Below are 13619 nucleotides of genomic sequence, written 5' to 3'. Positions count from 1 at the left end.
TAATATATTATAATTATTTCAAAAAAATATTTAGTTTTACTCTGCCTATTTTTTTTACTCCATTCACTCTGACCAGCGGCGGCGCCAGGGGGGGTCTTGGGGGGTCTCAAGACCCTCCCAAAAAATGCTTTGACCCCCCATTTGACCCCCCATCCCCTTCCTGATTAAAAAAATATATATATCCGGGATAAATATTTAAAAATGTTTATCTTCAAACTACGCAGAACATTGAGAACAATAATAATTAATAATTTATTCGACATACAAAATATATAAACATAAGAATCACGTTCCCTCTAAGCTGCGCGCGTGCGCGGTCATGCACTTCTGATGCCGCGGCCGCGCAGAAAAGAATAATATGCCACGCAGAGAACTGACGCGAAATGTGTGGGGAAATCCATTTGATTGTATGTGAGAAATAATTGCAGTGCTCAAACTGGTGAGTGCAGTTAACAGGTTTCAAAGAAAGAGAATGATGTGAGCGCGGGTGATTGGCAGTGAGTCGTGTTTGCGGACGAAATAGCCTATCTCAATACGAGAGGCGACGAGAAACGTAAAGACATGTGAAATAAAATCACAATATCATGTTTTAAAGAAGAGTGGTTTGATTAAAGTGGTGGAAATAAACGGATGATGGACACAGAACGGTAACAATTACACACCCACCCGCGTGCAAACTCAAAATACATCATTAGTTTACATAGATTTAAATAGTTTCAGGCATGGTTAGATTAGGCTACTATAAAAGAATTCACATATTCACTTTTCTTGAAAATATTTAGCTATTAGATCTAGCTATTTACAGTAAATGCTTCAGTTTGTTTTCATATTATAATAATATAATATGAAAACAAATTGAAGCATTTAAACTGATATATTATATCACTTCAAATACTTCAATTCATTTTTTTTATATTATATTATATTATATTATATTATATTAGGCATATATTTTATTATATTATAAGCCTAAATAAAGAGTATTGTTTAGGGCTCATTGCCATTAAAAAGTTTGAAACCCCCTGCTAAAGAAAATATAGGCTAGGAAATTTATAAGCCATAAACAATCATTTAACTTTGATGGTTTAATGCTGCCTGTACAATTAATTGACTGTACAAAAACACTTTATGGTTTTCCTAAACCATCTCAATGTAACAGCTTAATTTTCTTTCATAATATATTATTATTGTAAAGAATTGAACTGTCCTGCAGAAGATTTTGTAAATAATTTTTAATAGGATTTCTTAGTAAAGACTGGAAACAGAGGACACCGAGGAATTGGAGGATGAGGAGGATACTATTTTGTAAATATGTTTTCTGTCATGGGTGTGGCTATGGCAATTAAAGTTCGAGCATATTGTTTGCAAACTGCAATTGATTAATTAATTAAAAACAAAGTAGTTGATATGCTGTGTTGTTTTTGTTGTTAAGTAGCAGCAATATGCAGTTATTAGCCGTGTCCACTGTATTTTTTGTTGGTTTTCATGAGACCCCCCTTGAAATGACCAGGACCCCCCAGAAACATTAGTAGCAGGGATACAACTACGTGCTGCCTTCCACAAGCAACGACTTCTGATGTAAACAGGGAACTTGAGAACATTCTGATGAAACATAAAACTGCAAATCGACTCATCATTCATGTGGGGAAAAATGATATTCATAAAGAGCAGTCAGAACTCCTTAAGAAGGATTTCAATGAACTTTTTGAAACACTTAAAAGACTGAAAGTACAAACATTCATCAATGGACCACTCCCAGCAAGAGGAACAAACAGGTTTTCACGGTTGCTTGGGCTTAATACATGGCTCCAAAAAACCTGCTATTTAAAAGGAGTAAACTTCATCGACAACTTCAATCTTTTCTGGAGTCAGAGGCAACTGTTTCAACAGCATGGCCATCACCCAAACAAACTTGGTTCAAGAGTGCTAAAGGACAATATCTGCTTCTCCCTCAATCATCCTTCTGCAGTGTGTGCCAATCCACTCAACCTGAATGGCACACACACACCTGGACACAGTATGAATGACCTCAGGACGTCACTTCAGCACCTGAATGGACATGCGGTTGACATATCACACAAGGACAATGATAACACCACGCAGCCACAACAACTTCTGCTCACGGACACAATCTCAGTTGAGCCCCGCCCACAGAGCTCACCACAGACAGACTGTGACATATTAGAACTGCTCCAAGATTCAGCTCCCAAGGACGACTTTCTGGAAAACAGCCAGGGAAACCAGGACAGCATATTACAGCCGATAACACCAGAGCAACAGCCCGTCTCACCAGACACATTTTCTCTATCTCCAGCATCTCCACTTCTGTGCTTCTCAGAGAAAATGGAAGAACTGGTGTTTGCTGGAACCAAACTATCCCACTCTTTTGCTGCAAGCCCCCAGATGTCAACCAAAAAGCGACAGGCCCCACATCCACCAAACCCTGCAGGCCCAGCTCGCCCTCCCCCTCCTCTTGTGAGAGCTCTTCGGCCTCTGCCACAGCGCCAGGGCTCACACCCTCCTCCAGCGGCCCGAGGTCAACCAAAAACAACTGATACCAGCTCTCAGTGATATGTGGCGGGTCCCCGCTATGATAACAGTAACTTTCTCAAATGTTTACATAACAAGCGGGAACCCAGTGTGCCTGTATCTTTCTCTATTGCTGTTCGATTACATGAGAGAAAGTCTAAGGCGTTTAAAAGCCGTACAGCAAACCCATCTAATCTGGTACCTATTACACGCCAAACTGAGACTGCTGTGGGGACAAAAAGTAAGACTGTTAAGTTAGCACTTTTAAACATCCGCTCACTTAAAAATAAATCACTTCTAGTCAATGACTTAATAACCACATACAACCTGGATTTTATGTTTCTAAATGAAACCTGGCTAGAAGACAGCTGCAGTGCAACAGTCCTCAATGAAACATCTCCTCCTAACTTTACTTTTATGAGTGTCTGCAGAGCGGGTAAGAGAGGTGGAGGAGTAGCTGCTCTTTTTAAAGATGTCTATCAATGTAAGCAAATATCATTTGGTAATTACCCGTCTTTCGAATATCTGGGTATTGTGTTAAAAGGCGTTCCACGCATTTTATTTATTATTCTTTACAGGCCAAAATACTCTTCAGCCTTTGCTGAGGACTTTACAGAACTGTTATCAACCATTTCCTCAGAGTTTGACTGTTTTGCTATTGCTGGAGATTTTAACATCCACATAGATAATACAGAAACCAATATGGCAAAAGAAATCAAAACTGTTTTAAAAACGTTTGACCTGATTCAGCATGTACACGGACCGACACACACTCGTGGACACACTCTAGATTTACTTATCAGTAAGGGTCTAAACATTTCATCGATTGTTATTAAGGATGTAGCACTGTCTGATCATTTCTGTATTTTCTTTGATATATTGATCTCTCCTGCCATTGAAGCTAGATCTGTGTCTGCCAAGAAGAGATGCATAAATGAGAACACTAGTGTACTATTTATGAAGGCTATATCTTCTACACCAAGCTTATCTGCTGACTCTGTTGATTTTCTCCTTGATTCTTTTAACTCAAAAGTTAAAAGTGTAATTGATGATATTGCTCCTGTGAAAGTCAGGAAGAGTGGTAGACAAAAAGCACCTCGGAGAAACTCAACAGCAGTGCAAAATATGAAAAGCAATGCAGAAAAACAGAGCGCATGTGGCGGAAGACAAAACTTGTAGTCCATTATAACATCTACAAAGACACCATCCATGCTTTCAATATGGAACTAGGCAAAGCTAGACAGACTTTCTTCTCAAATATTTTAAACAGCAACTTAAACAACACACGCACTCTTTTTGCTACTGTAGAGAGACTGACAAACCCCCCAAGCCAGATTCCCAATGAATTGCTCTCAGACAGCAAGTGCAGGGAGTTTGCTTCGTTCTTCTCCGAGAAAATCAATAATATCAGAAAGGTGATCAGCACATCATTGAGTTGCTCTGGGGTCAGACAGATCAGACCACTCCCTGAGAAAGCAGCTACTATGTTTGATTTTGAAGAAATTGATGGCAAAATTTTAGAAGAAACCGTACAGCACCTTAAAACATCAACCTGCGCCCTTGACGCACTTCCCGCATCTTTCTTCAAAAGTGTGTTAAACTGTTTAGAAGGAGATCTCCTAGAAGTGGTAAATGCCTCACTATCCCTCAATATCAGTGCTGGTACTACTCGACCTCAGTGCTGCATTTGACACTGTCGATCATGACATACTTCTTGACAGGCTGGAAAACTGGGTGGGGCTTTCTGGGATAGGTCTAAAATGGTTCAGGTCATACTTAGAAGGGAGAGGTTATTATGTGAGTATAGGAGACCATAAGTCTGAGTGGACATCCATGACATGCGGAGTCCCTCAAGGCTCAATTATTGCGCCACACTTATTCAACCTCTATATGCTCCCAATGAGCCAAATAATGAGAAAGAACCAAATCTCTTACCACAGCTATGCAGACGACACACAGCTCTACTTATCCCTATCGCCTAACGACTACAGCCCCATTGACTCCCTGTGCCAATGCATTGAGGAAGTAAACAATTGGATGTGCCAAAACTTTCTTCAGTTAAACAAAGACAAAACTGAAGTCATTGCGTTTGGCAACAAAGATGAAGTTCTCAAGGTGAATGCATACCTTGACGCTAGGGGTCTAACTACTAAAAATCAAGTCAGGAATCTTGGTGTGTCTCTAGAGTCAGACCTTAGTTTCAGTAGTCATATCAAATCAATAACTAAATCAGCATACTATCATCTGAAAAATGTTGCAAGAATTAGATGCTTTGTTTCCAGTCAAGACTTAGAGAAACTTGTGCATGCTTTTATCACCAGCAGGGTGGATTACTGTAATGGACTCCTCACTGGCCTTCCCAAAAAGACCATAAGACAGTTGCAGCTCATACAGAACGCTGCTGCCAGGATTCTGAGCAGAACCAGAAAATATGAACATATCACACCAGTCCTCAGGTCTTTACACTGGCTCCCAGTTACATTTAGGATTGATTTTAAAGTATTATTACTGGTATATAAATCATTTAATGGCCTAGGACCTAAATACATGGCAGATATGCTCACTGAATATAAACCCAACAGATCACTCAGATCATTAGGATCACATCAGCTAGAAATACCAAGGGTTCACTCTAAGCAAGGAGAGTCTGCTTTTAGCTATTATGCCAGCCGCAGCTGGAACCAGCTTCCAGAGGAGATCAGATGTGCTCCTACAGTAGTCACATTCAAATCCAGACTCAAGACACTTCTGTTTAGCTATGCATTTACTGAATGAGCACTGTGCCACTGTGCCCGACTGTTTGTACTGTATTTTATTTTTTATTCTAAACTGTTTTAATTATTCTTATTTCTTTTGATTATTTTAATCGCTTTATTCTTAACTGTTTATTCATATTTCTTTAGATTTTCTATGTAAAGCACTTTGAATCACCATTGTGTATGAAATGTGCTATATAAATAAACTTGCCTTGCCTTGTCTTGATGTCACATGGACTACTTTGATGATGTCTTTATTTCCTTTCTGGACAAGGACAGTATACCCTACAAACATTTTCAATGGAGGGACAGAAAACTCTCGGACTAAATCTAAAATATCTTAAACTGTGTTCCGAAGATGAACGGAGGTCTTACGGGCTTGGGACGACATGAGGGTGAGTCATTAATGAGATAATTTTTGGGAAAACTAACCCTTTAACTTTGTCTGCAGGTACTGTACTAACTGGAGGAGATGGCTACATCTGTAAAAATGTACACTGCCATAGTTCCCATCAATGAGTAAACAATACAGTAACATGGATTTGAATCAGGCTATGAAGACATTTAAAGCATAACTTTACTTTCAGGTGGACATGCTCTCTATCAGAAGGTGGTGCAAACTTGACATGAGATTGACTGAAACTGAGTGTTTCACCCCCCCTTTAACAAACGTTTGCAGTTCAGCAGAAGAGGCGAAGAAGAAGGGGGCGTTTCAGTCTGCGAAAACGGGAACCCCAGCCAGTACGAGAACACCCATTTGTGGCCGCAGCTGGATGTTATTGCCTCAAGCAGCCATTCTCGTCAACCACGTCACGCGACTCCTTGTGCGCTTCTTTATAAGAGTTCATGGAGCAAAGAATCTTGTGATGGATATATGGAGGAAGTTATGAAAAAAATTACATTCATTGACTTCATAAGTGAATATTTACACAATATTTTGCAACTAATGTAGAAAATGTCTGTTAGCTTACCTTTTTTTGCTGTTGCACAAATCTGAAAGTGTACTGTTAGTGGATTGAGTGTTGACAAAACATAAATGACACTTAAATTGACCTTTTTATCAGTTGTGCACTTCTTTATAATAGTTCATGGAGAAGATAATATTGTGATGGGTATATGGAGGAAGTTATGACTGCAGCGTGTTTCAGACCATGCTGTGTAAAAAAGGTTATAGCTTTGAAGGTTTTCTAATAATTCAATATGTAGCAACTGTTTAACAATGGGAATTTTGCAAAGTGGAATAAGTTTCCAAATTAAATACAAATATGTCAAACATGGCAAAAAGTTGCTTGGCCCCACAAATCACTGCTTGCAGTTATATTTTTAATTACTGAATCTGTAGAAACCTTTTACTCACAAAATCACACATTGTCAGTGAAATGGTCATTTTATTTGTTGTTATTGTACAGAGTTATTGTACATACATCTGTATATGTAATAAAAGGCTTTATGTAACTAAAAACATTAATAAAAAATGTAAAAAACCTGATCAAATTCAGGCAATTGTTTCATATATTAAAAAAATAACTAATTGTTGCCTTTTTTTCTGCATTTGTTTCCAGTCTCTTTTCATTTTAGTATTTCTTTGAGTAAGCGTTCAATCAAAATAATTTTCAATCATTTTCTTGTTCTTCAGCATATAAAACACAAATTTTGTGGCATTTCACTGCAACACTAGTTTAAAGCTGCCGTCGGCAACATTTTTTTGATCATATTCAGTGAAATCGACACTATAATCTGACAGAAAAACATAAATAAAGTGGTTTTAGAAAAAAACCCGAGCTTCTAACTCCACCTGGAGCGTGTTATTTGTTTTGCAAAAATCCACAGCTCCCGGATCATTGGGTCCAATCAGCGCAGGGGGGGGGGGGGGGGGGTGAGATCTGACTGTCAATCACAGATCGGGCACACGCCACCCCTCGCGCACGTTACAATCCCATGCACACGCCTGAAGCTCGCGGAAGTTCGCGCAGTAACGAAGATCTCGAGTGATGGCGGAAAATCAAGTAAGCTCATTTAGAGTATAAATGACGTTAGCAATTGCAATCTCTCGGTAGATTAGCCAGGACAGCATACCTCCAAATAATCCATGGTGTTGATGGATGCTGATGAGACGGGCGCGTTCACTGAAAATCTGGTGCACACGCACTGACGAGCATGAACTCGGTCACGGTGGGAGGGTTTCCGTTGATAGTGGGGGAGGGGCATGAGAGTTGTAAACATTCAAAATTTTCCTAAATCCACTCAATCTGCCAGACTTGCCGACTGGAGCTTTAACTACACATTTACTTTATGTGAATCTAACAAAACATTTGCTCACTGTGACACAGAACAATGCTTTCTAATATGAGTCACTAGACTACTTGATTGGGTGAAACTCTTCTCACACTGAGTACAGTAGTACGGCTTCTCTCCAGTATGAACTCGCTCGTGTGATTTCAGGTGTCCAGCCTGAGTGAAACTCTTGTCACAATATGAGCACTTGTAAGGTTTTTCTCCAGTATGAATTCTTTGGTGCTGTTTCAGATCACCAGATGTAGTAAAGCTCTTCCCACAGTCAAAGCACATATAATCTCTCACTTCATTGTGTGTTTTCTGGTGCTGTTTAAAACTGTCCAGACGTGAAAAACTCTTTTTTTTGTAAGAGAGAACACACATAAGGCTTCTCATCTGAATGAACTTTCAGGTGGTGTTTTAGATTTGCTGATGAAATAAACTCTTTACCACACTGATCACAGTTAAATGGCTTTTCTCCAGAGTGAATGCGCAGATGATTCCTGAGAGTTGATACATGAGAAAAACTCTTTCCACACTGAGTGCATGTATACGGTTTCTCTCCAGTGTGAATTCTCATGTGTATGTTAAGGTCTCCTTTCTGAGTGAAACTCTTCTCACACTGAGTACAGTAGTACGGCTTCTCTCCAGTATGAACTCGCTCGTGTGATTTCAGGTGTCCAGACTGAGTGAAACTCTCGTCACAATATGAGCACTTGTAAGGTTTTTCTCCAGTATGAGTTCTTTGGTGCTGTTTCAGACGATCAGATGCAGCATAGCTCTTCCCACAGTCAAAGCACATATAATCTCTCACTTCATTGTGTGTTTTCTGGTGCCGTTTAAAACTGTCCAGCCTTGAAAAACTCTTTCCACAGAGAGAACACACATAAGGCTTCTCATCTGAATGAACTTTCAGGTGAGATTTTAGATTTGATGATGAAATAAAATCTTTACCACACTGATCACAGTTAAATGGCTTTTCTCCAGAGTGAATGCGCAGATGAAGACTGAGAGTTGATGCATGAGAAAAACTCTTTCCACACTGAGTGCATGTATACGGTTTCTCTCCAGTGTGAATTCTCATGTGTATGTTAAGGTTTCCTTTCTCTGTGAAACTCTCTCCACACTGAGTGCAGGTGTGCGTCTTTTTGGCTTTTGTTCTTTGAATTGTAAAGTTATGATGTTCCTCCTCCACTTCATTCAGTTCTTGTCTTTGCTCTTTCACTCTCACCTGGTCTAAAATACACAGAAATACAGTTAGAATCAGTTCAAGTGAACCCTTATTTAATAGCAGAGAGCAACAGAGATCAGATCTTTAACTTGTTATTATGTCATTCATTGTTAATATAGTAAAAATAGGTTTGACAACTGCTATATACAAGGTTATGATCATTTAGATGTATTTCTCTATCTTTTATCATCCATATACTGCTTACTAATTCACATCTACCAAAACATCAACAATGAAGAATCAAGAATGGACACCAACAGGGCTGGACTGGCAATCGGGCATACCGGGCATTTGCCCGGTGGGCCGACGTGCTTTGTGGGCCGATACATCTCATATTTTTTTTTTTTTTTTTTTTTGAACGGCCCATAAAACTCGTATATCGGCGGCCCATTGCGTTTAGTTTTGTTTAATTGGCGGCTCTGGGATCTTTGTGCCGGTGTAATGCATTGGACAAAAAAAAAAGTCAGCGTAGGTTTTTCTTTTTCTCACAGACCGGCGCATGATGAAACGCGTAGATCAGCGGCCCATTGGTTATTTTCTTGATTGACACTGGGGTGGTCCAATCACATCTTTAAACTCCTCCCCCGTTAAGCTCTGAGTGAGCGAGCAGTGTCAGTGTGTATCTGTCAAAATAGTCGGAGCGATGGAGAACAAACACAAGGAATGTGCAGAGAAATAGCGTGAAAAAAGAAACTTCAAAGGCCCTTCAAGTGTCTGATGAGGATAGAGGAGGATAAGGAGAGAGATGAGTGAGTGCAGAGAACTGTGGTAAGCAGAACTAGGCTACTGTCACAACACTTATGGTGTGTTCACACACCGAACGCGAATAGAGCGTCAAATACGCGTCTATCGCGTTTAGTTAGACGCTTGAACATTCGCTCGAGTTCAAATTTTTCAACTTGCGCGGAAGACATTCGCGGCAAACGCGTCGCACAATTCGCGTCATTCGCAACGCCCGGCGCGAATGATGCGTCTATTCGCGTCTTTGCATTGACTTTGTATGTAATCTACTCGCCCAAATAATTAAATTCGCGTTCGGTGTGAACACACCATTAGGCTATGTAGGAACCCACTACCCAGTTACGCATTATTTACACATCTGCATATTTGACGATTACGCATTTTATTAGAATTGTAATGAGACGATAATGAGTAATGAGTTTGTAAACCATATTTTTCTTCAAAATAAAAGCTCGATGCCGTTTCCGTCAAAATAAAAGATCATGTGCTTCTCTGTATAGAAATTAGTACGAAACTAATTATGAAAGTTGCTTTTATTTTTCAGTGCATTCGTTTTACAACATATGGCTATTACTGCCATGGGATTAATATTATAACTATTATTATGTAGTAGTGTAATGTAGACAGACACTATATCACAACTAAAAGAGTTTTGAGTTTTTCTTTGTTCAATTTGCACACTGAATATGGGTTGGAGCTCTTTATTTTTAACTCTCAAAGTGCACCAGATTGATGAATTTAACATTAAAAAGCACAAAATTTAATTTCTTACGGGGGAGCCCCCGAACCCCCCTAGAGGGACAGAGGTGCACTCACCACAGATTTCACAAAAACCTGTGGGAAAAAACGGTATTGCTATCCCAGCTTATAGCTTTCTTTACGATTCATCACTGTGGAGTATTGTTCAACTTAGTAGTTATTTCATCGGTTAACTCTTACTCACTCCTATTCACTTATGGCATTAGTGGTTTTAATGGGAGGTGGTATACATATTCAAGAGCGTGCAAAGTTCGGTTGTGTTATATAGTGGGCCAGTCTGGGCCAAAATGCCCGGGCCGATTTTTTTGTCCCAGTCCAGCCCTGGACACCAACCTGTTTGTTCCTCGGTCTCTTCATGTTTTATTCTGGATGGTTCTGGATCACTCATGTCTTCAATCTCCTCTTTTATAAACTCCATCTTTAACAGTCACACAGATTTCAGCTGCTACTCCTGGAGTTTGTCCTTCTCTTGTAGGATGATGGGAATATTCCCAGTATTTATTGGTGAATTGTTGTGGGAGGGGCTTCACTGCAGGTGTGAACTGTGATCACTGTGTTTTTATCCAATCTGCATTTAAAAAGTACAGGGCCATCATGTTAAACTGAGCAGCTGAAAAACCTCTTTGTCTCCAAAAGTTCCCTGTTTTCAGCTCATTCATTATGGTGATGTCTGAGATCTTCTGTAAATTGGCACATTAAATCGTTTTATTGGTGTCAACAGGCTGAAACAAACTACAGCATCATCACCTTTAACTTCAGTTCTCGTCTTTGCTCTTTCTCTTCCATCGGGTCTGAAACAATAAAACATACTAAGTTGTTAGAATGAGTTCTGAACGATAAATGTCAATTTTCAAGTGAATCCTGATTTAATAACAGAAAACAAGTGAGATCTGTTTATCAAATATCATATTTTTTGTTGTACCAAAGGTTAGTTTTGTCATCTTGTTTAGTCAAAATGTGAATGACAACTGCTGTACAAGATTATGATCTAAGTGATCATGATCTAAGCAATTGAATATGGTCTAAATTACAAGCTTTTTTCATTGCTTGGTTGTGTACTTATTATATAGGCAGCATAACAGTAGAACATGTATAGTTAAAAGCTAAACAGGCTCTTTGATGAATAGCATCACAGGCTATGTTTGATGTAATAAGGGTTGCAATTCATGCCTACATGTTGTCATAGCTTTTTGGTACATAACGGCTACCGTAGTTGCAACATGCATTTGAAAATTCGAGGCGCTAGAGAGCACTATTCGTTTGAATGCAAAATACAATTTCACCGCTAGATGGGAGAAATTCCTACACGGTGTACCTTTAACAAAGATAATTAAAATTAATTATATTTAATTTATACAGTGAAGAATATATATAGTTTTATTTTACATTTGATTATTCAATGTGTGACTCTGTACCGGAATACAGTTAGATTTACCTGGGGAAAAAAAGTCATTTATATCTTTGTTCTATTGTATTTATCTATGCTTGTAATTTTTTACTTTTTATGCAGATTTACTTCATTACAAAATCATCCCAGTCATTCTAGAATGATTCGTTCTTTCCAAATAGAGATTCAAGTCATCCGGTGAAATTGTTTTCATATTGCAGAAAAATAAAATAACGCAATGTCATTTTTTCCTAATATCGTGCAGCACTAGAGACAATAAACACACACACACACACACACACACACAGATTCAGTCTTTCTGCGGAAGGATGTATGAGAAAAGAAACATTAATTGCGTCCTCCCTCTGCAATTCATAATACACAGGTCACAGATATGGCTATAAACATACATTAACATCAAAATGAAAGCAAAATACATTTAAACGACATTTCCACAGACTCAATCCACCACAATGATATGTGTAGAATTTTTTTTTTACGCGCTTTAAACAAACACAACAGTAGACAAAGCAACTCGTAATCCGAAAACAGGCATAAGTTTAGGGCAGCAAACTTACATAAATCAGTCCACAATAGCAAACAGTCCTAGAGTAATCCACGGGAAGAAACGCTCAGAGATGTTCACCAGGGCACAACAAAACTTCGAGGATCTTCTTCTTCATCTGTGGTTTTTATTGGCAGTTTGCAAACAAAGTGCATTACCGCCATCTTCTGGATTAAGGAGTGATCACATTGAGAAGCACCTGGCTGCAGCCTGCAGATTTGGGCGGGGGTGCACCAGTGTTAAACCAAGGCCCTTAAAAAGAAATACAGTGGCAAAACTGAACCAGGAGAAGAAAAATAGGATTTAAGAGTTAATAGTAACAATATACAAAGTTATATTGTAGGACTTTTTTTCTATAAATAAATTGATTAAATGTAAACTATTTTGATATTATTGTTTTTAATAAGTATACATTTATTTAATTGAACATAAAAAAATTGGCATTGTCATCCCCATTTATATTCCCTGGGTACCACTTTTGCTATTTTACTTTATATATATTTTTTTGTTTTGCTGTGTAAATTATTCTCTAACTCTTACTCTAGTCCTCCATCTCTCTCACCTATTTTTTTGTTGTTGTTTACTTTATAACTCAAAGGTTCTTTTAAGAGTCATTTCCCCCTGCAAAAATGCGCACAACTGTGTTAAGCAAGGGGGAGTATGAGCAGTATTTAAAAGACTGCAGTAGTGGGTGCCCATTCTGCCAGTACACCAGCATGCCACAGCTGATGTATTACCACATCAAAATTCATTTCCTATCCTATCCTAATCCATCTATCCTTCTATCTCTGTCTGCCTTTCTATCACTAGCTATCTGTCATGTCCATCCGTCTGTCTGTGCCTGATAAACTGTATTGCCTTCAAAACTTTTAGGATAGGCTTTCTCAAGCCAAATTAAAGTTTGTCTTGACTCATTTTTTTAAACTAGTTTATATTGTTCATAAACAAAGTAAGTCTCTTAGGTTCTTTACAGACAAAGCCAATAACACTCAAGTATCTTGTCTAACATTTTCCTATAATATGTTTAAAATGTATAAAAAAGAAATTCCTTGTATGACTCTGTACTTTTAATGCCTTTCTTCAAAATGATGCAATATTGCCTGTTCTGTATTTTATCTAAATTAGGTGTTGTGAACTGGAGTGCATTTTCCAGACAATATAGGCAAGACTTCCGGGTGCCCTACTCGTTGACTCTGTGCTTGCACTGCACTGAAATACACAAGGACTGCCCACCTGGGTGTGTGTGTGATGGCAGAAGCGGAGTCCTGCGTGCATTTTCTTCCGAGAAGGGGGTTGAGAATGTACGTGTGTGTGTGTGTGTGTGTGTGTGTGTGTGTGTGTGAGAGAGTGTACGTGTACGTGTGTGAGTGTGAGAGT

At 38.9% G+C, this 13619-nt stretch overlaps 1 pseudogene; it reads right to left on the bottom strand.

Annotated features, from left to right (window-relative positions):
• Positions 1-7568: 7568 nt before the first annotated feature.
• Positions 7569-13619, bottom strand: part of LOC130097290 (gastrula zinc finger protein XlCGF52.1-like) — an 11714-nt pseudogene continuing 5663 nt past the window's right edge.

The sequence above is a fragment of the Rhinichthys klamathensis genome, unplaced genomic scaffold, assembly GCF_029890125.1.
Source record: "Rhinichthys klamathensis goyatoka isolate OS25496 unplaced genomic scaffold, OSU_Roscu_1.1 h1tg000216l_1, whole genome shotgun sequence".
Classification (NCBI taxonomy): domain Eukaryota; kingdom Metazoa; phylum Chordata; class Actinopteri; order Cypriniformes; family Leuciscidae; genus Rhinichthys; species Rhinichthys klamathensis.
Note: the sequence above shows the minus strand (reverse complement) of the source record. Positions and strands in the feature narration are given on the sequence as shown.